General features: G+C 32.4%; 1 long non-coding RNA gene and 1 pseudogene across 1 annotated transcript; one reads left to right on the top strand and one right to left on the bottom strand.

The window, feature by feature from the left end:
* Nucleotides 1–2842: 2842 nt before the first annotated feature.
* The window catches only part of LOC123003774, a 21037-nt pseudogene continuing 1336 nt past the window's right edge, over nucleotides 2843–22543 (bottom strand).
* On the top strand, nucleotides 6748–9997 carry LOC123003775. Its single transcript, XR_006412654.1, has 3 exons — nucleotides 6748–8014; nucleotides 8062–8881; nucleotides 9774–9997. It is a non-coding gene; the product is annotated as an uncharacterized LOC123003775 (long non-coding RNA).

Raw genomic sequence — 22543 nt, 5'->3', positions numbered from 1 at the left:
AATCTCATTTGACCAATTGGGAGTATACCCTTTATCAAAAGCATTCCTAAACTTACTTATTCTTACGTGTTCACCAATTTTAAATTTATTATTTTTGTGAGCTAATTTTATATGAGTGAATGCTTGATTTAAAACTTTTTTTCCATTGTTCTCGTTTACTTCTGAAGGTTTCATTTGAATGGTGCGATGGAATGTGTTATTGTACACTTTTACAACATCATCTAATAGATGCACCCACTTGTAATGACCTTGAAGACAGAATCGTTTCCACATTATATTTTTTAAAGTACGGTTAACCCTTTCAACAATAGAGGCTTTTTTAGAACTAAAAACACTGTAGTGATGAATTCCATACTGTTTCATTAAATTTTGAAAATCTGCATTATAAAATTCTTTTCCATGATCAGTTTGTAAATTTTTTGGTAGTGTTGATAATTTTTCCACAATGTTTTTCATTGCTCGAGTAAATCAGTTGCATTTTTAGATTTTACCTTTTCACAGAATACATATTTTGAAAAACAATTAATAACAACAAGTACGTATTTGAAACCTTGATTTTCATTAGCAAAAGGAATCATTTCTACAAGATCAGCTTGATAAAGGTCATTAATACCTTTTATTATGACTCTGCGTCTATTAAAATTACGTCTTGCAGGCTTGTGTAATTCATTGACACGTCTCTTTTAATTGCAGATTCTTTAAGCTGATAACACTCGTTGCATACGTTTCATTTCTTAAACACTACCAAGCTTATCAATCAATATGCACCAGCTGCACGTATTGTACATTAACAACTAAACATGTTACAATTTGAATCACAAGTTTTATTAAGCTATAACATTGAATTCACGTAATTCCTCAATTATAGAAACAATTTCATTTGAGTGCTTTGTATTACCAGCTGCTTGAGATGCTATTAACAAACGAAGTCGTTCAACAAGTTCATTAGGATCATCCCAATGCACATAATCTATTTTATTTCTATTTACTTCTTTAAACATACCTCGACCCGTTTTCGGCGTTGAAGTTGAGAATGATGATAGCTTTTCACGTAATAATGGAGCAATAATTTATTTATATTTTTTAGATCTTGAAGCAACATTTCGATCTTGCGGATCAAAGATTCTCTTATATGCGTGGGTTGTATGCAATATATCACTATAGTTATTTAAGTCCTTATCAGTATATATCTTATTGGGATATTTTCTAAATAACAATTCATATAATCCAGGTGTAGCTTCATACACTTTATTCTTTATAGTAATATTTACATCTTTAAAATTCACTTGCTCTGATCCAACAAAAAACTTATCCTGACGCTTATCATATCTTACACCGAACCTATTGTCGAATTGAGCATTTTCTTTACCATGCAATATATCTTCAATGTAATGTTCTTGCAATTCAGTATCTTGTTTATGATTACTAATTTCAGATTTATTATTCATATTAAAAACATTTTCAAAATCACTGTTTTCGAGTGTTGATGTTTGCTGATGTTGCTGGTTCGAAACTTTATCTTCTGCAATTGCAAATGGCAAAGAATCATTTATATCAGTGAAAAGGTGGAATTTCGTTTCAGAATAACTTTCTGTTTTTAAATTATCATTCTCTTTTACTCCATCTACATGTAATTTCTTTGCAATTGTTTTAAGTTCGATTGTAATCGGTAAAAATTTACGTTGTTGATTCAGCTCATTCGTTTTAACTAAGGCTAATTTATGTTGAAGCTGTTTTCGTTTTTGTATTATTTTTTTTTAATTCGATTGTATTTTGCAATGACTCTGTATTCATATTATTTATAAATTACCTACTAAATGCACACACTAAAAGATATTGTGTAAGATAATGACTTCACAATAAGAACATCAAATTATAACTAAAATGTAGTAAAACCGTGTATTGAGCTTTTATTTGTTTTGCGGATCAATAAACAAATCAAATCCTATTCTGTATCTTCCATTATTAATATCGCTATCTTTATCTATCACTAAAAATCAATAATTATTCTTCCAACACATTGAACACATTTCTTTGAATCTATCGAATGATACATCAGTATTTACATGATCATATACATGTCGTAAGTTTAGGGTATCTTGCTTGAAAAGAACGATTAAATTAGCATTATCACGAATTAGATGCTAATTAGATGGTACATGTGAATATGTTTGACATAAGTAAAACGAATCAATACTTTTATGTCGTACCATAGTAAAATATGCTTTCATAAGATCTTGTTTATCACATGCTACATCATCAAATATAAATATAGAATTTGGTTTTGCTTCATGCGGCTGCAAAAGACTGTTTTCTAAACCACTAAATGCAAAATAGCTCAAACCTTTTATGGGTTTTACAAGCATTTCCATTTGGGTTGATATAAAGACTTTGAATAAATGTATAAATTTTCAAATCCAAGTCCATTCATCTGTTCAATAAGATTAATAATTAGGTTAGTTTTACCACAATTGCTTGGACCTACAGTTAAACATCGAATGGATGAAGGTAATAAATCACCATGTCTTCGATTTTGGTTCATAGAAATATCAAAATCACTGATATTTATTGGAAGTTAACTTTTTTGTTTTATTACTCGCATGATGACGAACAACTAGCAACTGAAGCGTAACGCAGAGGTTTTTAATTTTTAAATGTCTACAAAGTCTCTGTTTGTAAACGCTTCTTCTGAATGCAACGATCTGAGTTTCAATTACCTCTCAACTATAGGTATCACTTTTCAATTAATGAACCTCTGATGGGAAAATAAAAGGTAGATATGCTAGTAAACACTATTTATTATAAAACTTAAAAATTATAAAAGAATAAATTAACACTAAATAAAAGAAAAAATTAACACTATAAAAAATAAAAAATAAACACTAAAATAAAAAATAAACACTAATAAAAAATTAAAAATTAATATTATTTATTAAGTTGTCGCAGATGCGTTCTTCTTCCACCTGTTTATCGAGAATGGAGGTGATGGCTTGACGCCTCTTTTTAATTTGAGCCAATTCTCGGTGCATCCGAGCCATCACCTCCTCTTCTTCGATTTTAAGATTTTTCAAAATTTCTTGGGCAAAGTACGTCTAAGTCGCTCGGCTTTCTCTTCCCATTTTCTTTTAATCCCCCGAAGCTCCACCCGAAAATCTTCCTCCTCAATCATTTGCCTAAACTTCATTTCGGGTTGAGTGGGTTGTTGTTGTGTTTCGTGATGTTCTTCTTCCGCCTCCTCCTCCTCATCCACCTCAACCCTAATGAGGTTGAAGTTTTTTCTTCCTGCTCCGACGCCCCTAGTCGGTTGCCCAGGAGCAGGAGCAGGAGCATGAATAGTGTTCATCGCTGGTTTAATAACTTTACCTTGATGAACGATAATTTTTGGTTCCAAAATTGTGAAATCTTCACCTACCCAACAACTCTTCAAATTCCTTTTGACCCGCTGGGGTCTTTTCGGGGGCAGATGTTAAGAGATCGATAATGATCTGCAAAAAATATAAAAAATTAAAAAAAAAAATTCATTAAAGTTAAAAGAAAAATTATATTACAAAAATAAAATGTTTATATTATATGTTTATATTATTTTTCAAAATTAATCAAGTCTAATTTAAAAACTTACATTTTCTTGTGATTGAGGTGGAGGTAAGGGTTTCCACAAAGAAAGTTCAGAACGAAAGTTTCCCCTCTTTATCTGTAAGAAATATAAAAAATATTAAACTCTAGTAAAAAATGACAAATATATTATATTTTTTGATAGTTATATTTGTTAATAGTTATTTATTATACAAGCGGATAAAGTGGCCGTTTAATGTGCTATTCGTTTAACCGCGCAAGCTGCGCAGCAGCGCGCACGTTAATATCAGCGAATTAAACGGACACTTTGTCCTGCAAGTGTAATACAACATTTTATTAGATTTTGCCTTATAAACCTTTCAATTTTAAAGATAAAAATATCAGTCATCAAATCGTCAGACATTTACAAATTTCATGATTATCCTGATTCCTATGCGGCGACCATGACAACGACTTGTTTTTTATAAACAAAGTTGGAAAAAAAATGTGTTGTGAGTGTCAAGTCGATTTCTGTGGAAAAAATTAATAAATAATTTGTGCATTATGATGTTCTTTCTGATGTGGAACGTTCGTTGGATGATAGTGATGCCATACTAATGGATAAACTGCCTTTTCAAAATCATCTGTTGCACTTTGTCCAAGTGCTGCGCTAAACACACAGTTATGAAAGAGTGAATTTCGAATGTGCAAACAGTTCAAAATCGCAACATTTGTATTGTTGTTCAAATACCGATTGAGGAACTTTAGAATTCGATGCGATAATCATTTTTATTGTAATTTTAAGTAAAAATATTGTATGTTTAAAACAGCGGATTATAATTTTTAAAATCGAATAATAGTAGATTATGTTATTAGGAGTAAAAGTGATTGTTTATGTGGAGAAGCTGAACGTTCATTTTGCCGAACGGAGTGAGGAAGAAACGTGAGTCCGGACCAACTTCCTAAATAAGGGTCTTTCAACATATTACTTGCTCCCCAACTAGTTAGTCTGGAACATTATTGCAACAAAGCGCAGTGTGAGCAGAAAGTTAGACTGGTGAATAGTTTTTTCCCCGAGTGTACCTCTTTTCCATCGTCAATATATCCTGGTGGAACCTTTCCCCTTACTCGTCACTAATAGCACCCAAATTTGGGGAATAAAAATTTAAATGAGAATGGAGAAAATGAATTTTAAGTGTTTTTCGGCGATTTTGTCGAATATACTTACATATGATATCTCAAAATGCCTAACTTTAAAATCTGACGTACTATGGAATTTTCTTTATCATTTTTGAGTTTAGCACATAGAATTGAACAAAAAATAACTGTTTTCTTCTCAGTCACCAAGTGCTTGTTGGCTAGTGTTATTAGACCAAGCAATTCCCCTTGGTCGTCACCAATTTGGGTTGTACCTAAAAAAGCAGACGCCTCAGATAAAACCAAATGGCGAATGGTTATTAACTATCGACGATTAAATACCAAAACAATCGACGATAAATATCCATTACCCAACATCACAGATCTCTTTGACAAACTAAGACGATGCCAATATTTTTTAACTCGCGAGCGGATATTATTAAAATTAAACGAAGGAGATGTCAAAAAAAAAACGGCTTTTACCACCAAAAAAGGTCATTACGAATTCCTTCGCATGCCCTTGGCTTAAAAAATGCACCCGCAATCTTTCAAAGAGTTATGGTCAACATTTTTCAGAAACCTAATGGTCCAATTTAGGAAACGGGCGGTTCAATTTAGGAAACCGGTTTCCTAATTTGGACCGATGACACGTTTTTTTTTTAAATTCAATTTTCACTATTATAAAATTTTTCAAAATTTAATAAATGGTAGAAGTATTATTTTAAAAATACACTTAGTCAGTTTCTTTTTTACTATATGTTTAATTTTTGTTGGCACTTTTTATATACCTATACTGAAAAATAAAAAAATGGTCCACATTCCTTCCTTCCCCTATTAACGTCCCAATCAGAGCCTATTATGTTTGAAGCAAACTGAGGACAGACTAGCAATGTTTGAAACAGCTGTATTAAATCACTGTTTGTTCATTAAGAACACACACTTTGTATCTCTCCTTACCATTTCTGAATAGCGTTCAATGTAGATTTGAACAGAATTAATTAGAGTAATTCTAGTAGAAGTAACTACTTCGGCAGGTAAACTACTTCACGTGAAAGTACTGCAGATACTGCAGATGAAGATGGCAATCAATGTCAATCAATGTCAAAATCAGAACGATGACGACTCGGTGTATGCTAAACAAAAACCAGAATTATTTGACTTCAACGAACTGAAGAAGAATTTGTATCAGATAATAACCTTTTAGATGTATTTTCTTTGTTTTTCGATGATACTTTTTTTGCAAAAATTGTCGAAGTTACCCAAGTTTATATTGTTTACGTGGACAATCGAACTGGAGTTACTGGAAGAAAACTAACATCAATGAACATTTTTTTTTGCATTATGCATTACGATGGAAAACATAAAAATGCCCAGCATAAAACATTATTGGTCAACACATCCTTTATTTTTTGGGTGATTCAAAAATATGTGGCATACTTTGAACCACGAATACCCTCTACAAAAGAGAATAGATAGCACAGTATTTATTGACCCACCTCCACCTCAAAAAATAGAAAAATTACAGCTTTCCAAAAATCGGTATGAAATAGTTATTTACAGTAAGAGTTCACGCGAATTGCGTATTCATCCACGAAGCGAAGCGAGTGGACGATGCAATCCGAGTGAATGAAAGCGACCTTACTCTCGAGTGCTGTATTTGATTTTGGTTGAAACCTCTATAAACCCTGAGACGGCATAGCATGGATTTTTCCTAGATCTCAAGTAAATTTGGCATCGCTGTACCCCACTTGTAGAGGGAAATGCGATATGTCATCTGTCGAAGCCAGCCAAGTCGCTGCACAAATGTATTTAGTTCATATTGAAGTTTTTTTGTTCTCTTCAGGTGCGCAAAAAATGTTACAGGCTTCTGTCAAAAGGCCTCTAACCGTCAAATTGAAAATCGTAAGGTACAGTGGCGGTCATTGAAAAGTAATACACGAGATTTTGACACATCCTCTCAAAATTTAAAAAATTGCATAATGTAATTTTTTCTTTTATTAAGGTCGTTATTGTTAGTGTCACTGAAAACGTCACTTTTGACAAATCAGTGGTGGACGCCGTCAGGAAAATTTAAAAATGCCAATTGTCGAATGTAGAAAAATCTATTACTATTACAAGATTAAGGGACAATGTCCCTATACGAGCCATCGCAGAAGAAATAAATGTGAACAAAATCACTGTCCTTAAAGCAAAGAAGGATTTTGAAGAGACTGGGACTATTGAACGAAAATTAGGCACTGGACGTTGTAAAATTTCAAATTGCGAACAGGACGTGGCATTAACTGATTTTCTTCGTGCCAATCCTTTTCAAACAGCGATTTATGCTAAAATAACGACTAATGTCCCAGGATCTACAAGGACCGCGAGAAGAAGAATACGTGAGACCGAACTCCGCAACAGGTCTGCGGCTAATAAACCTTTTTTAAATGGCACAAGTGATGATAGTTTGTCAAAACTGAATCAAATTTATTTTATAAATTGCACTTAGAACTGTCGAAACTGTCTGGCTACTGAGAAAACATTTTCTAATAGTTACCCAAGTAACATGTATAAAATTCAGCTTTTATACTATAACGTAAGTACAGTTACAATGTATTAAAGTTTAACACGTTCGCTGCCGCCCATAGTGAACCAATTCCAGACCCGTCTGGCCGTTTTCTGTTTTTATCAAATTTAGGTCCAAAAATGTTTAAAATTAAAAAATACCTGGTTAAATTTTTTTTTCGTTTTGTTTGGCTATTAAAAAAACAAAAATAAATGAGGCACATAGAAGGTATCTTACCGCACAAAGGCCAATTCTCATTTATTGCATTACTCTAACTTTGCCGTGTGGTTCAGCGTGTGTACCTCAGGCGTGGCACTAAGCGTGTCCCACGCGTCTGTTGTGTGCGAAACATGTGCTTTGACCCACTACGCACGAACTTGCGCAATGTTGATAAACTTGTTGAAACTAGCAATACTTACTTTTTTCTTGTTTGCAATTTTCACTTGGGCTAAAATGAGCTACGAAGAGGAACAAAATAAATTGCAAGCGATATGGGACGAGTTTACGTCCGATGAAGAAGAAGATCCCTTTGCACTTAGTGAAACTTCCGACGACTTTTCACCAAGTACAGAAAGTTCCTCAAGTGACAGTGAAAAACCCATTTATAAAAAAAATTGCAAACGGTCAAAAGAAAGATAGGTGATAAATCTCTAAAATGTCCCACAAAAAGAAGAAAGTCAATTACTTCGAAAAAGAAGAGGGCCACGAGTTCTTCTAATACGGATACTCCTCAACCCAGCACTTCTCGAAAATCTCCGGAAAATATCTCTTATGTTTCTAGTAAAGTTTTCATTTTGTAATTATGTCAGTCCAAAGTATGTTTTTAGCTGACAAACATGACAGAACAATTGATGAAGCAGTACTTCACCATCTGACCCAAACTGAAGATGCAACGATAAACGAAGACAATCACGAAGGAGAACCAAACTGGATGATAACACACGTTTGATTTTACGGAAAACACTTTTGATACTAGACAAGAAATTGCTGAAATTTATTTCAACAAAACACCAATTGATTTTTATAAACTATTTGTTACTGAAGAAACAAATCGATATGCTGATCAAATTGCAACAAAAATTGATAAACCACGAGCAAGGATACGGCAGTGGAAACCCACAAATAAAGACGAAATTCAACTTTTAATGGGATTACAACGTTTTCCTCGCATTACAGATTATTGGACTAAAAACAAAATTTACGCTTCTAACGTAGCAAAAGTTATGAGCCGAAATCGTTTTCAACTTCTTCTCAAGATGCTTCATTTTTCAAATAACGAAGAACCAGGCACTTCGAATCAAGAAAACGATCCTGGTTATAATAATCCAGAACCAGATAGAATTAAAAAAATTCGTCCACTAATAGAGATGATAATCGAACGATATTAGTTTGCTAAAACCCCATCTGAAAATATTTGCATTGATGAAACGCTGGTTCCATTTCGAGTAAGGTTAAAGTTTAGACAATATATCAAAAATAAGCGTCATCGATTTGGAATAAAATTGTATTGTAAACTGTGCTTGCAAAAAGGATACACATACAACTTCAGTATTTATTGTGGGAAAACAAAACGCAATGAAAATGAAAAAGACCATTTGCTTTCTACAAAAGTCGTCATGGATTTGATGAGCTCCGTTTTGGTTAAAGGTAGGACCTTATCAAAACCCTATTAAAAACGCATCTCTTTCAAGGGGTGTAGCTCGCTTACGTAACATTTTTTGATATACAGGGTGCGCCAGAACTCGCGCCCCAGAGAAAATTTTCAAGTAAGGTAAGATACCAGGAACATGAAAAAAATGTTTAAAAAATTCTATCTGTTAAAAAATATTGACATGTATTTTTTGACATTTGACATTTTTTATATCAATTTAATGATACTGATGAACTTGTATGTTTTTTTTTACAATTATTTAGTAAAGGGACAAAAATTTTGCCAATAAAAGCCACAAATAACATTGAACAGAATTACAATTTAGGATACAGCTTCCTTGTTTCCTCTTTTATTAGCCTATAGCAAAAAAACTTAGGAAATTATTTTTCCAACATAAATAAATAGAGTCAAAGTGCAAAATTTAAACCTTCATAACTTCGAAATTTTTATAGATAAAGTTTTTTTAACATTTTTTCCATGTTCCTGGTATCTTACCTTATATGGCATTTTTCTCTGGGGCGCGAGTTCTGGCGCACCCTGTATGTTCACAGGAAACTTTTGTCTTAAAATTGAATATTCTATCACCTGTTTAAGTTTGTAACAATAAAAACGGAACACTCTGTATATTATTTAAGTTAATTTTTATTGTTCCCATTGTCCTGGTTTTCTTTCTTGTAGAGTTAGTCACTTTACTTTTATGGCTTGTTTTCGAAATTCCCGTGCCGGATTTTTGTTGGCGGTTAACATACTTTCTAACCAGGGTTGCCAAATTGGGCTACTTTTCGCAATTTGGACTACCTAATCAAAGATTTTGCTTCTAAAAATTGTATCCAAAATAGTGTATGTGCATGCAAGTGTGAGGAGGGTAATATCGTGTTTTTATTGTAGGCGTACCTAGTGTCAACAGCTACAGTCAGAACAGACATAACGAAATGGAACCAAAGTTAACGACTTATGTACCCTTCCACTCAAGTATTAGAGGAATTGATCATCTGGTAGATCTTTTAAAAGAAAAAGTCTTAAAAAAGAATGTGAAACTGCATCGAACAAATTGTTCAGCTTTGTTAAACAATGTTATTTCTCCGGCTTTATTAGAAGAGGTGAAAAATCAACTTGGCACTTCGAGTTATTCATTAATTTTAGATGAATCAACAGACATATCTACTTACAAATATATGGATGTTTGTATAAAATTTTATAATCAAAAACACTGTACAATGAGAACAGATTATTTGGGTATGTTTGAGGTAGCATGAACTATTTCTCAAGATTTATATGAAGGTCTCAAAAGTTTTTTAAATTCAATTAAAATAGATGTTACAAAAATGATAGGAATAGCAGCTGAAGGAGCAAGCAATATGGTCGGTGCATATAATTCCTTATTCACATATTTAAAAAGAGATGTCCCAACATTACAATTAGTGCAGTGTGTTTGTCATTCAATCCATCTAGGCAGTGAAAAAGCCATTGAAGAACTACCAGATAATTTAGATTTTTTAGTCAGGGAAACTTACAGTTGGTTCACACATAGTTCTTTGTGGCAAATTAATTATCAAGCAATATATGCATTAATAAATGACGGGGTAGGTAAAACCTTTAAAAATTATTGCACCAGCAAGAACTCGTTGGCTCTTGTTTGGTGAATGTATTAACAGGATAATGTATCAGTGGATTCAAATACAAAAACATTTGGAATAGTTAAGACCAAAGAGAAATGCCATACTGCTCAATTACTTTGTGATATGTACCGAGATAATACAAATTAATACAAGCATATTGGGCACAGCCTCGTTCAATTGAATGAGACCTCCTCTGTTGTCGTTTATTATTAACGATAAATTTTCAGCCATATTGCCATTTGCTAACGCTCACTTTTGGCTACAGAATGTACCAAGTCGGTAATTAACGATAATCGGCAGTAAACGACGTCCTTCAGCGTTACAGAAGAGCCGCCTTAACCATTTAGTCTCGGGCTTGGGCACTAGCTTCTAGCAGGTCTAGCAGATAACCAGGTAAATACATATTTAGAATAAATTATGTACTTTACTTATAAATAAACAATAACTCAACACAGAAAAGGTAGCCAACAAAAAGCCGGTGGAGAAAACCAACTTAATCTCATTTTTTCAACCTTATTATTCATATTAACTTAATTTTTATAACAGACCAATTTTGCATGTATATCGTTTAAGTGGGACCATAATATAGACAAAAATATAAAAAAGAATGGTAGGAGATGCCAGCGTTCAAAAATTCGCTAAAACCCTCCAGAAACGATAATACAAAGGCATATTGTTTTTATAGTAAGCAGACACTTAACGGAAAATTAAGCGATTTAAGAAAACACACAAATAGCAAAAAACATAAAATTGCAGCAGAACCACTCTTGCCACAACGTCAACAAAAAAATAATTTCAAGCCAGTTGCACATAGTGGTGTTACTGAAGAACAGAAGGAAAGTAAATTGTGTTTGTATGTGGCCATGCGTAGTACAATGAATTCTATTGACCACTTAAGTAACACACATTTTTAAAATCATATTTCTTTGCATCGTACTAAGTGTAGTAACGTTAAAATTCTGGGGTCTATTTGTCCCAGAAATACATGTGTTACAGTTGTATCAGTATTTTTCAGAATTTATTTAGCATATGCACCCTTTATAACCTCATTTTAATAATTGTTTAGTCCATTAATTTCCAAAATATCGATTAGATCTCTAATGTGGAGCGATCTAAGGATCTAGAGGGTTCTTTTACGAGGCTAACTCGAGATCACCAAATTCGTCATCAATCGTGACCTTGGCTGACCTCCACTCGCAACATTCGTTTGATCGCCGTCGCCCCTTGAATACGTCCTCGGTCAGAGTTCCCTTCCGTCGAACACCACAGTGACGCTGAGCCTCAACAAGAAGAAAATTCTAACTCTGATGACTAAGTGGAAGAACAACTTAACCAAACAGAACTACGAGTATCTGAAAGGCCTGAGAAAGAAGAAGCTTCAAAAACAGATACAAATGCTACTGTTGCAACTGCTTCTGTATCTTGGAAAAAAGCGGATGTTACATTCAAATCAAAGCTAACAGTGCCAGATAAAAAAAAAGGAATTGTGAAGAATTTGAATTGAAGCGCACGTGAAATAGGTGTGTTTCTAAAATTATTTCCTCGCAGTTTATTCATGCACATAGCTGCATGTATAGTCGTCACCAGGAATATTTGGGATTGACGTATGCAAAGCTTTATTGAGGGTTAAGCAGCTTTGTGGTCGACCGTAATAATTTTTCACTGCTGGTGGTACTACCCAAAAGAGCCGTATTCAGGAATTTTCGTAGTAAGCTTTTAATTTATTACAGGCAAACATTTGGGAATTTATATATTAATTTAATATTAAAGTGATAATGTAGATTTCTAAAGAAACAATCTCAAAATATAGCTGAATATTAAAATTAATAAATTTTTCTTTTGATGAAAGCCCAAAAACAAATTTCTGTTACGGACCATCCCTTCGTACAAACCTTTGAAACGTGCCTGTCCTAGGAAATGCAAATTTGTTTATGGCATCTCTACCGCAAGCCCCATGAACCACCGTGGGGGGTAAGCGGCTTATTCTATAATGAGTCTCAAATATTGTTGGTAACGACTATACCAATGAGCGCATTCTGTTGTTTCATACATAAAAAAAATAAAAAACTAAATATAAGCGAGACTGACATGTACGAAATAATGATTGTGCTTGAGTGCACAATGATCATGTGTTTCAACAAGGTACCTTCAATCTCCCATTATTGGTCAAGCAATTACTCTTTAGGTAACAACTTCATTAAAAAAGAAAAAACCGTTGCATATTTTTACTTTTTGCCCATCCTCAAAAACCAGCTGATGCATCCAAAACGTATTACATTGAAGACGTAGTTTCATGTTTCAAGCATATATTTCAAAAGGCTAGAACAGAGAGTTCTAATCAATCAATCGATGAGTTGATGACGAAATTCAAAGAAAGATCTGCCCTGAAACAGTACGTTTTGGCAGAGATTACAATAAGCTTTGGCAGAGGTGCGATTCCTTTACTGGTTATACATATACAAGCTGTCCCAGAGCTCCGTATTTCTTCGATTACTGTGACAGTAATGAAGATAACGCAATGCGGTTTCTTTTGGACGATAGACATTCATTTTTTCTATGATCCAAAAATATTTTCGTCGTTATAGGTAATTCCTATATAGGGTGGCTCAACCAAATTATATATTTTCTTATGGAACACTTGGTGGCGCTTATTTGAGAGCTTTTAATTCTAAGAAAATCCAGATTAGGTTTTATGGATCTATCGTGGACCGTTTATCATTTATGAGCAATTTTATGAAAAAAAGAGCCATTTTTGAAAAATCGCAGTGGGTTTGCTAGAAATAAAAAATGAAGAAATTTAATTGCAACAATTTTTACAGAGTCTGGTCTTAAAATTATTATGGTTGAAATTCGGTCAACCTTTTGCAACTACTGCAGAGTGTTGACATTCGCAAAGTATCAAGTAACCTGATTTTTTCAAATAAAACATCCTGTATGTTACTACTTTATCGTGTAGAGCTAGATAATTATTTCATAAAACTTGCTATTATTGGCATCGTGCTTTACACAGTTGAGTTCAAATGTTGGTGTGGGCTAATGCACTACCAAAATATTTTTTAGTTTAGTGTCATCTATAGATATATTATTATTAGAGAGTTTTTGCAAATCGTAAAAAAGTTTAACGTATTACGACAAATGGCCGTTGGTAAGAAATCAAAAAATAAAACGTTTACGTTAACGTCTTTGAATTGACGGAATACGCCTTTTGCCATTGAAAGACGTACACACGACAATTAAATGACGTTGCCGTTAAGGTTAACGTTAAACTAAACGGTTTGCAAAAACTCTCTAATAACTGTCTTCAAATGGACGAGACAATAATCTTGAGTGTTACTAGTGACGTTACGAAATTTCGTAACAATTTACTTAGCACTAGTGATTTCACTGTAGGAAAATTCACAGGCGGATTGAAATTATTTTATACAAAATTATTACAAAATGATGAAGATCTAGAACACTTTTCTGATAACTTATTCAAAATTATTGATGATATCGTTGTTTATATTTCAGGTTTTGTTGTTAAAAAAGTTTTAAAAGCCTTAAACTGCTTGGTATGTACTCAGACACTGACTTCTAATTCCGACAAAAGCACTGCCAAATTTAGGCGTTTTGTGAGTAAAGGCAAATTAATAACACCTTCACAGATGTTTTAAAAATATGTACAGAGTCGGAAAAAGTTTGTCGGAAATTATTAGCCACAACCAGTAATCGACCCGCCTGTATAAATAATTTATTACCCCACCTGGTAAATGTTATTTTTGCAAATTTACCTTCAAATATGTTTGAAAGTTTAGATAATCATTTATTTGATTTTGAGACATTTGGTGCTAATCACATTACAGAATTGATTAAGCAAATAGCACTACAATATTTAAATCATCACATTAATAGAAAATACACAGCCAGTGAATTAGGTCCAAGCATCCGCCATCAGCTAAATAAAATTATACTTTTTAAGCACCGGTGAATTGCACATTTTGATTTTGGTTTATATTTTTTTAAATCAAGTCTTTCATATATCCTGTTTCCAACAACTGTTGTCAGTTTTCATAATTATATATTATATTTCTTTTATTTGGTGTTTTTTTTGCACTAAATTTGTCACTGGATTCTAGTGTAACACAGAATTCTTTTCTTATGTAAGTAATAAGTTTAAACTTGTGACCTATTTGACTCTAAAAAATGTAAATGCGGCGTTTGCTAAAGGTTTGAAATTGAATTTAGATATAATCTTTTAAAAAAATATCATCAAACGATTGCACAAGGGCTAAAACAATCTTATTAAAGCAAAAAAATGCTCTAAAATAATGCTTCGTACAAATATACAGAATGTTCCATTTTTATTGTTACAAATTTAACCAGGTGATAGAATATTCAATTTTAAGATAAAAGTTTCCTATAAACATATAGCGAAAAATTTATATAAGGCTCCCTTATAGCCTGAAAGGGGTGCATCTTTTAATGGACTTTTTCTAATATTTCAGAAACTATAGTGGATAAAATTACAAAATTTGGTACAACTGATAACATTTATACCCCCAAATAAATTCAAAGACAAAATGTCGAAATTTTACTCAGGGGCGTCCTAAACTGGGGGTTTAGGGTAAAAAGTACCGTAACTATTTTGGTGTTTGGTTTTTGTCACTTTCAGCCACAAAATTCTAAATTTCTTAGTTTTTCACGAAAAAGAGGTCTTTTGCATTTTTTTGATAAAACTTACCGTTTTTGAGTAAAATCAGTTTGCAAATTGTCTTACAGACCATAAAAAAAATAAAAATTAAAAGTTAAATTTGTTTCACCGTTTAAAAGACCCGTGATTAAAACTTTCGACAACTGATCTTTAAATGCGTTCAGGTGTTTAAAAGTAATCATCTGTACCAACTCTTGTAATTTTATCTATTCTGCAATAGTGGGAAAACCCCATTAAAAACGCATCTCTTTCAAGGGGTGTAGCTCGCTTACGTAACATTTTTTGATACATGTTCATAGGAAACTTTTGTCTTAAAATTGAATATTCTGTCACTTGTTTAAGTTTGTAACAATAAAAACGGAACACTCTATATAATCAAGAGTTCATGAAAAAAGACATTTTGATGCACGATTAAAGGTTTAATTTTCATAATGGTAAGCAAAATTTTGTTTAGATTTGTGAATAAAGTATTATATTTTAGAACACCACACACTGAGGAAAGTCAACATTATACAAAAATTTTAAAAACGAAACACTAAAAGTAAGATATTGCATTGTGAGAGAATAATGTGTTCAATGTACAAGTATTAATCTGATGCTGATGCCTAATTAATTTTGCTACACTTTATTTATTATTAGGTTTGTCTATTTAAAATTAAAAATAAGCACCTAAATTATTTCATATTTTCAGAGATAAATCCATGAGTAATGTCGTCACTAAATCATTTGATTTTGTTGAAAAAAACCTTATTTGGAAAAACATTAATACTGTTATGTATATTACAATTGTAATTAATAAAAAACGAGAAAATTATGTGAACATTAAAAAAAAATGTTTGCAATAGGCAACTTTTAATACAACAGAGAAAACATTGCCTACTTTTACTACCAGTTAAGGCGCCAAAGGTGCCGTGTTTAGTTTCTATTTACTTTTACATGTGCATTTATAATATAAATGCTGCAATTAGGTCATACGTTTATGGGTGAACATTGACGCGTATGGAAACGGATACGGACCTTAACGAAAAACAGGTACAAATCCAGCTTTATTCTGTTCATCAATTAAGTTTATGATAAGTCGACTCTCCGCCTAATACAAAGTGATCCACTTTGAATGAATCTGTTGGCAATCCTGACTCTAATTTTTGAAGCTTAGCATTGGAGCACGCTTTTGATTAACAACAATCTTAAGGGATTGTAAATCAAGTAGCTACCGTGCGATCAAAAAATAAATTAATTAAAGTAGGCGACGATTAATACTCTACAGTTGGCAACATATTGGCTGGGAATCTGGGCTGGAAATTTTCCACACAAACTGAAAGTGAAAATAACCATTTACCGTTTTCGTCTTGTACAGCATTTTTGTAATAACTTGCAACAATAAAAATTTCTGGGTAATTTTTGACTTTAACTACTTCTGAAATTTCAAGCTAAAACGTCCGCCAAACCTTTCCTCTTAATGTCTCAATGACCGCACATTATGAATTTTCTTGTGCAAATTGAAAATAACAATAAAAAACCAAATTTTATTTTCACTCACTTTTGATAAGTGTAAATAAACATCATGGCGGACCAACAACGCCTGATGAATTTAACAACTCCATAAAAACGCCTATCCCACATTTCGAGCTCCACATTTACGAATTAGTCAATCGAGGGGTATTCTTCTCTTTCATTCGCTGAGCGCCCCAGCCTGCCCGCTACCGAGAGTGCTCGCAATCCACAGTACGTTTAGTTTCTTGTTACTTTTTTTCTTTATAGTTACTTTTACATGTGCATAAACTTTCAAGATCATATGTTCAATCTACAGACTTTTTACAGCAAAATACAAAAAAGTCAAGGTCATTTCAGGTAATTATTTCGAAAACGGAGCATTTGCACAAACTTTCAAGATTATATAATCAATCTAGAGGCTTCTTAAAGTAAAATGAAAAAAGAAAAAATTCAAAATTCCAGAGTAGCTAAAGTAAAAATTTACTATTTTCTGCGCTAAAATGAACATTATTTCACTCATACCTGTTTGCACCGACCTTCTGTTAAGTAATACTTTGTTAAGAAGAACTTAACTGTAAGTAGTTCTTAAAACTTCTTTCTATTGCACAATAGATATTTAAGTAATGTTTTACTACGAAATATAGGGATTTCGGTAAAATATAAGATTTCTGTTAGGAACACTGAATATAGTCTATTTTCATTGGTTCATTTTTCAGTAAACATAAATGTTTGAAATTATAACCTCAAAACGTCTGTACTTTTCACGTGTATGTTCTTTGGTTTTCACTTTTATAGTACAATAATCAATTTAAAAATGGAAGATTTAGATGCATTCGATGCTTTTGAGGACGACATAGAAGTGCTTGAAATAGTTGAGGTGGGAACTCCTCGGGAAATTTATGTCAGACGAGATTATTTTGATACATTATCGGATCAAAGGTTTCGTTTAACTAAACAAACCGTTTTAAATCATTTGCTACAAATAGAAGAACAGTTAGAGTTTCCGACAGATTGGTAAGAATCATTGTTATGACATGGCAAGGTTTCCCAGGGTAATTGGTGCTATTGACTGCACACATGTACAAATTGAATCTCCAGGTAAAATTAATCAGAGAAAATAATAATACATTTTTATAGTACATCGTAATTTTAGGAGGTGATAATGCTGAAATATTCAGAAATCGAAAGGATTATTTTTCAGTAAATGTACAAGCTGTATGCAATGCCAATCTGGAATTTACTAATGTTGTAGCTAGATGGCCAGGGTCCTCACATGATGTGACAATTTTTAATAGAAATGTTATCGAAAGAGTGTTTGATGTTTGGAAAAGAAGATTTCCAATACTTGCATATGGTTGTAGGTTGAAATTAGAAACCACATTAACTGTGATTATTGCATGTGCTGTATTGCACAATACAGGGTATTTCACGAGTGATAATGAGCCTGACCACATTTGAACTGCAGCCAGCAATACATTTGCATAGGCTTATAATTAATAAAACATAGTTATCGCGTGACTGACACAAAGAAATTGACAAGACAGGAAACACAATTTTTAAGGTTATTGTCTATCTACCATTGGAAAACACTTTCAGACCTTTTTGGAGCTTTTCTATACAGGAAACATTGTTTTTACAAAAGAAGCATTTTTTCCAAATTCGCCATAAATGAGAATCAGATCTGTTTTCTCATCGTTCGAATGCATTTTGAAATTTTCTAATGTCAATTGTGACATGGTTGTGACAAATAAAATTATCGAAGCAAAGCTATCGTGGATTCATAATTCGGTTTTTCAAAAAATGCGATATCTAAAATATCCACGTTAACTTTGCAAATGTATTGTGGGTTGTATTTTCAATTCCGTCAGGCTCATTATCACTCGTGAAATACCCTGTATAGCTCGGCAAATGGGAGAAGAAATAAATGATCATGAACTCCAGCAGTTAATAGAAAATGGTCAAAAACCTAATATTCCACCTGCAAATAACAACCAATATAGAAATATTGGGAGTGAATTGAGGCGTAATTTTATTATAATTTTTTTTGCACAAGTATAAATGTGAATAAAAATAAATAATTCTTGAAACATGTTTTATTATTAAAAAAATGTAAAAGTTTAATTTGGTAAGACAATTCCTCTTATACCGTCGCAATTTTTAAGCTTTTTTAAATATTCCAATTTAATTTCTATATCTGTCTCTAAAGATTTTTTTTTTGGAGTTGGAATAAAATTTAAACAGACACTTAACTATTTTAAGCGATGATTGTTCGGCGACTTAATGTTAAGCATTACTTTACCCTATTTAAGTTACTCTTAGGCAATGGTGCAAACCATTTTATGTTTTAAGAATTGCTTAAACGTTAAGTATTTCTTACAATTGTCGGTACAAACGGGCATCAATATGAATAACAACGCAAACTTGTCAAAGTTTCCGCTAACATTTGATGTCAAAAATCAGGACTGCCATCTCAAAGATATTAATCACCGCCTACTATAATTTATTTTTTTTGATCGCACGGTATTTGTCAAGCAAAACCGTATCCGGTTGAGACAAAAAAAACACTGGCGTGTTTTGTACACAACCGTTGATCCACGATTACAATATTTAACTGGTACCCAAGCTCGAGAATTAAGGACTGAATTAAATAAATGGAGACAATTTTGTGAACTAAATAAAAAATTACAAATATCTATTATTGAAATTTTCATTTAAAAGTATAATATTTTTTTATTCTCACCTGAGGATGACCACTTTGTGGTCGAAACGCGTTGTGCTATTAAAATAAAAGTTTGGTGTGACGGGCTAATCGTGTTTTTGTTCATTTATAATAATATGCCACAATTTAAAATGTTATACTAGTGGTCGCTTTTACTTGGCTGTGACTGTACATACTGTTTTTATTTTTAAATCGAAATTAAATCATAAAAATTTCCGAATCACGGACAGCGTTTACACAAAATACAAAAAGCTTGTAACTTTTAATTTTATTTTCTATTATTAATTATTTCTATATCAAATTTAAAAAAACCATCAAATTAATTTAACAAAACTTCGGGAATCATGAACAAMGAAATGTAAAAGTCAACTAAAACATTGTAAATTGTTAAAAAACGTAAAAAAATTKAATAGCACTGCATAATTATGTTTRTTTATGTATATAGKATAGGTATATCTATGGATTTCTGACAAAATATTGAATTTTACTCATGAAGAATCATTGTGCATTCTATTAATTTTGTCGCTTCCGATATTTGAGAGGACACTTGAATCATTCACAATTCGGACCATGAGCTACTTAACACGTGCGCTTAGCTCCGCCTCCATCCTCGCTTGTATCAAAGCAGCTTGCCGTAAATTGGGAAAAAAATTATAAAACATTTTTGATACTTTTTTCAATAATAGCGTTAAACATTTTATATAMAAAATGTTCATTAGTCATAAAAAAACARTATTTTCAGAGTACGAAAGCTATTTTGAGTTTAACTAATTATTTAAATAATTAAATATTTTTTTTAGATTATAAAAAAAAATTTTTCGTAGTCCGAAAGTCCTATTAATTATAAAGTTGTAAAAAAAAATTGGTTCATTTATCTTCAAAAATAAGGTTTAAAAATATCAAATAAAATTCACATCAAGAACCAACAGCCTTAATGTTCTTCAAGACTTTGGAGAAAAAAATAGAGCAGGCTATTCAAACTTCAGATGTTAGTAGTAGTACAAATGAATTTATTAAATAATAGACATTGTCGTTGACGGTGTTACTCCGACGCATTTAAAAAATTTGCGTTGTCTTCGTATTTTTTGGGATAAATTAAAAAAAAAATTGTTTTGCCGTCGTAGACCGTTTTAGAAAGATTTATTAGAAAGGTAAAATTTAACACAGGTATTAATGAAAGTCTATTTGCGTTTCTGAAACTAAAAGTTAAAAATTTGAATGCTGCAGACAAGGTTTGTTCTGCATGTTATGTGTAGACGAAACTCATTAAAAAATATCTTATAACTATGGGGCTATAAAATTATTGGCTTTACCGATACAGGTGAATATAAAGYGTTAGTACCAGGAGGTTAACTCGCCGTCATAGTGGCGAGAAGTATTCGGAGTAACTGGAAGCAACCATTGGGTTATTTATTTACGGAAACCAGTTGCAAAAGTTAAAAAAATAAAAACCATCTTAAATAAATTAACTAAAATTGGGTTGCAAGTAAATGTCCTTATTACCGATCAGGGTTCAMAATTTGTTGAATTGGCAAAGTTGTTGAGAGTTACTTCAGAACAAACAAAATTAAATTAGGTGGGAGGAAGTTGATCCTCTTAATGTAATAAAATCGATTAAAAATAATCTTTTAAATAACCACTGCCAATACAAAAAACCTCTTGAGAGTAATTAACATCGTTTTACAATAATTTACAAGTAAACAACCTATTAGCTTCTAAGCTTACTAAAGCTCATTTAGAACCGGACAAGTTTCAAAAAGAAAAGGTTAAATTGGCTACCCAAATTCTAAGTTTATCTGTAGCGGCGGCCCTAAACACCTGTGTACCTACATTTCCTCGAAATTTTAAACAACCGCTTTGAAAGTATAAATTTCACTTGTGAAAAAGAAGTAGAAGGAAAGTTACCATTTTTAGATACTTTAGTAATTAGAACTAATAACGTATTACAATTTGATATTTATAGGAAAAACGCTAGTACACTTCGCTATATCACCGCTGACTCACATCATTGTCCTCAATATAAAATGGCGAGTTTTAACTTTTTACTTCACAGGCTTGTTAATTTTCCCTTGACTCATGCAAGGTTTGAAAAAGAGCTGAAAATTATTAAAGATGCAGCGAAGTGTAATGCTTTTGACGTTAACATAATTAACAAAATGGTTCAAAAAGTTAAATATAGAAAAATGGTCAATAATTCCACGACTTTTACAAACACACCAAAGAAAACACAGTTTATAACTTTACCTTATACTCCCTCAATCACAAGAGGTTTGAGTAAAATTTTCAAAAATCTTGACTACCAAGTTGTTTACAACTCTGGCAGAAGTCTCAAAAGTTTTCTTGGTAATCCTAAAGATAAAGTAGGACCATTAGAAAAATCGGGGATTTATGAAATTAATTGTAAAGATTGTGAACAAAAACATATTGGGCAAACACGTCGTTCAGTTAACACTAGGTTTAAAGAACACATAGCTCATTTAATATATAACAGAATTGAAAAATCAAGTGTGGCCCAACATATTTTTGAAGAAGACCATAAAATCAATGAAACTAATGTAAAAAATATTAGGGTAATCAATAATTGTCAATTTCTTGACGCTGTCGAGAGTCTTGAAATATTTAAAAATAGAGATGATCTTATGAATTCAGACAACGGTCCCATTCGCTTTTCTCCCCTCTACTCGTTAGTTGGTGGTAGGGAAAGTGAAAGTCGGAAAAATTAGTATATAAGGCATACCATTGTTAAATTAGTTAGTTTTATTCTCACCTAAGGATGACCACTTTGTGGTTGAAACGCGTTGTGTTTTAAATAAAAGTTTGGTGTGACAGGCTTATGGTGTTTTTGTTCACTGTTAATAGTGTTATTGTCCCCATTCGTCCCCCTTACCGACCCTCGAACAAAACTCAATTAAGTCAACAAAAAATGCGCAGATATTATATACAAAAAAAAAATGACGGTTAATGCTAAAAAGAAAATTGACGAAGAATTATTAAAAGTACCTATTTTATTGGTATTTTCAACCTTTTAGAGTGGTTGAAGACAAAGGCTTTCGCGTCTTTACACAAGCATTACTACCGAATCGGCAAGTAATTTCAAGAAGTTTTATACCAGCTGCGTATGAACAGTGCCTTACTA

This window comes from Tribolium madens, unplaced genomic scaffold, assembly GCF_015345945.1.
Source record: "Tribolium madens isolate multiple individuals breed KSU strain unplaced genomic scaffold, Tmad_KSU_1.1 Scaffold_1;HRSCAF=32;Tcas5.2_LG8, whole genome shotgun sequence".
Taxonomy (NCBI): domain Eukaryota; kingdom Metazoa; phylum Arthropoda; class Insecta; order Coleoptera; family Tenebrionidae; genus Tribolium; species Tribolium madens.
Note: the sequence above shows the minus strand (reverse complement) of the source record. Positions and strands in the feature narration are given on the sequence as shown.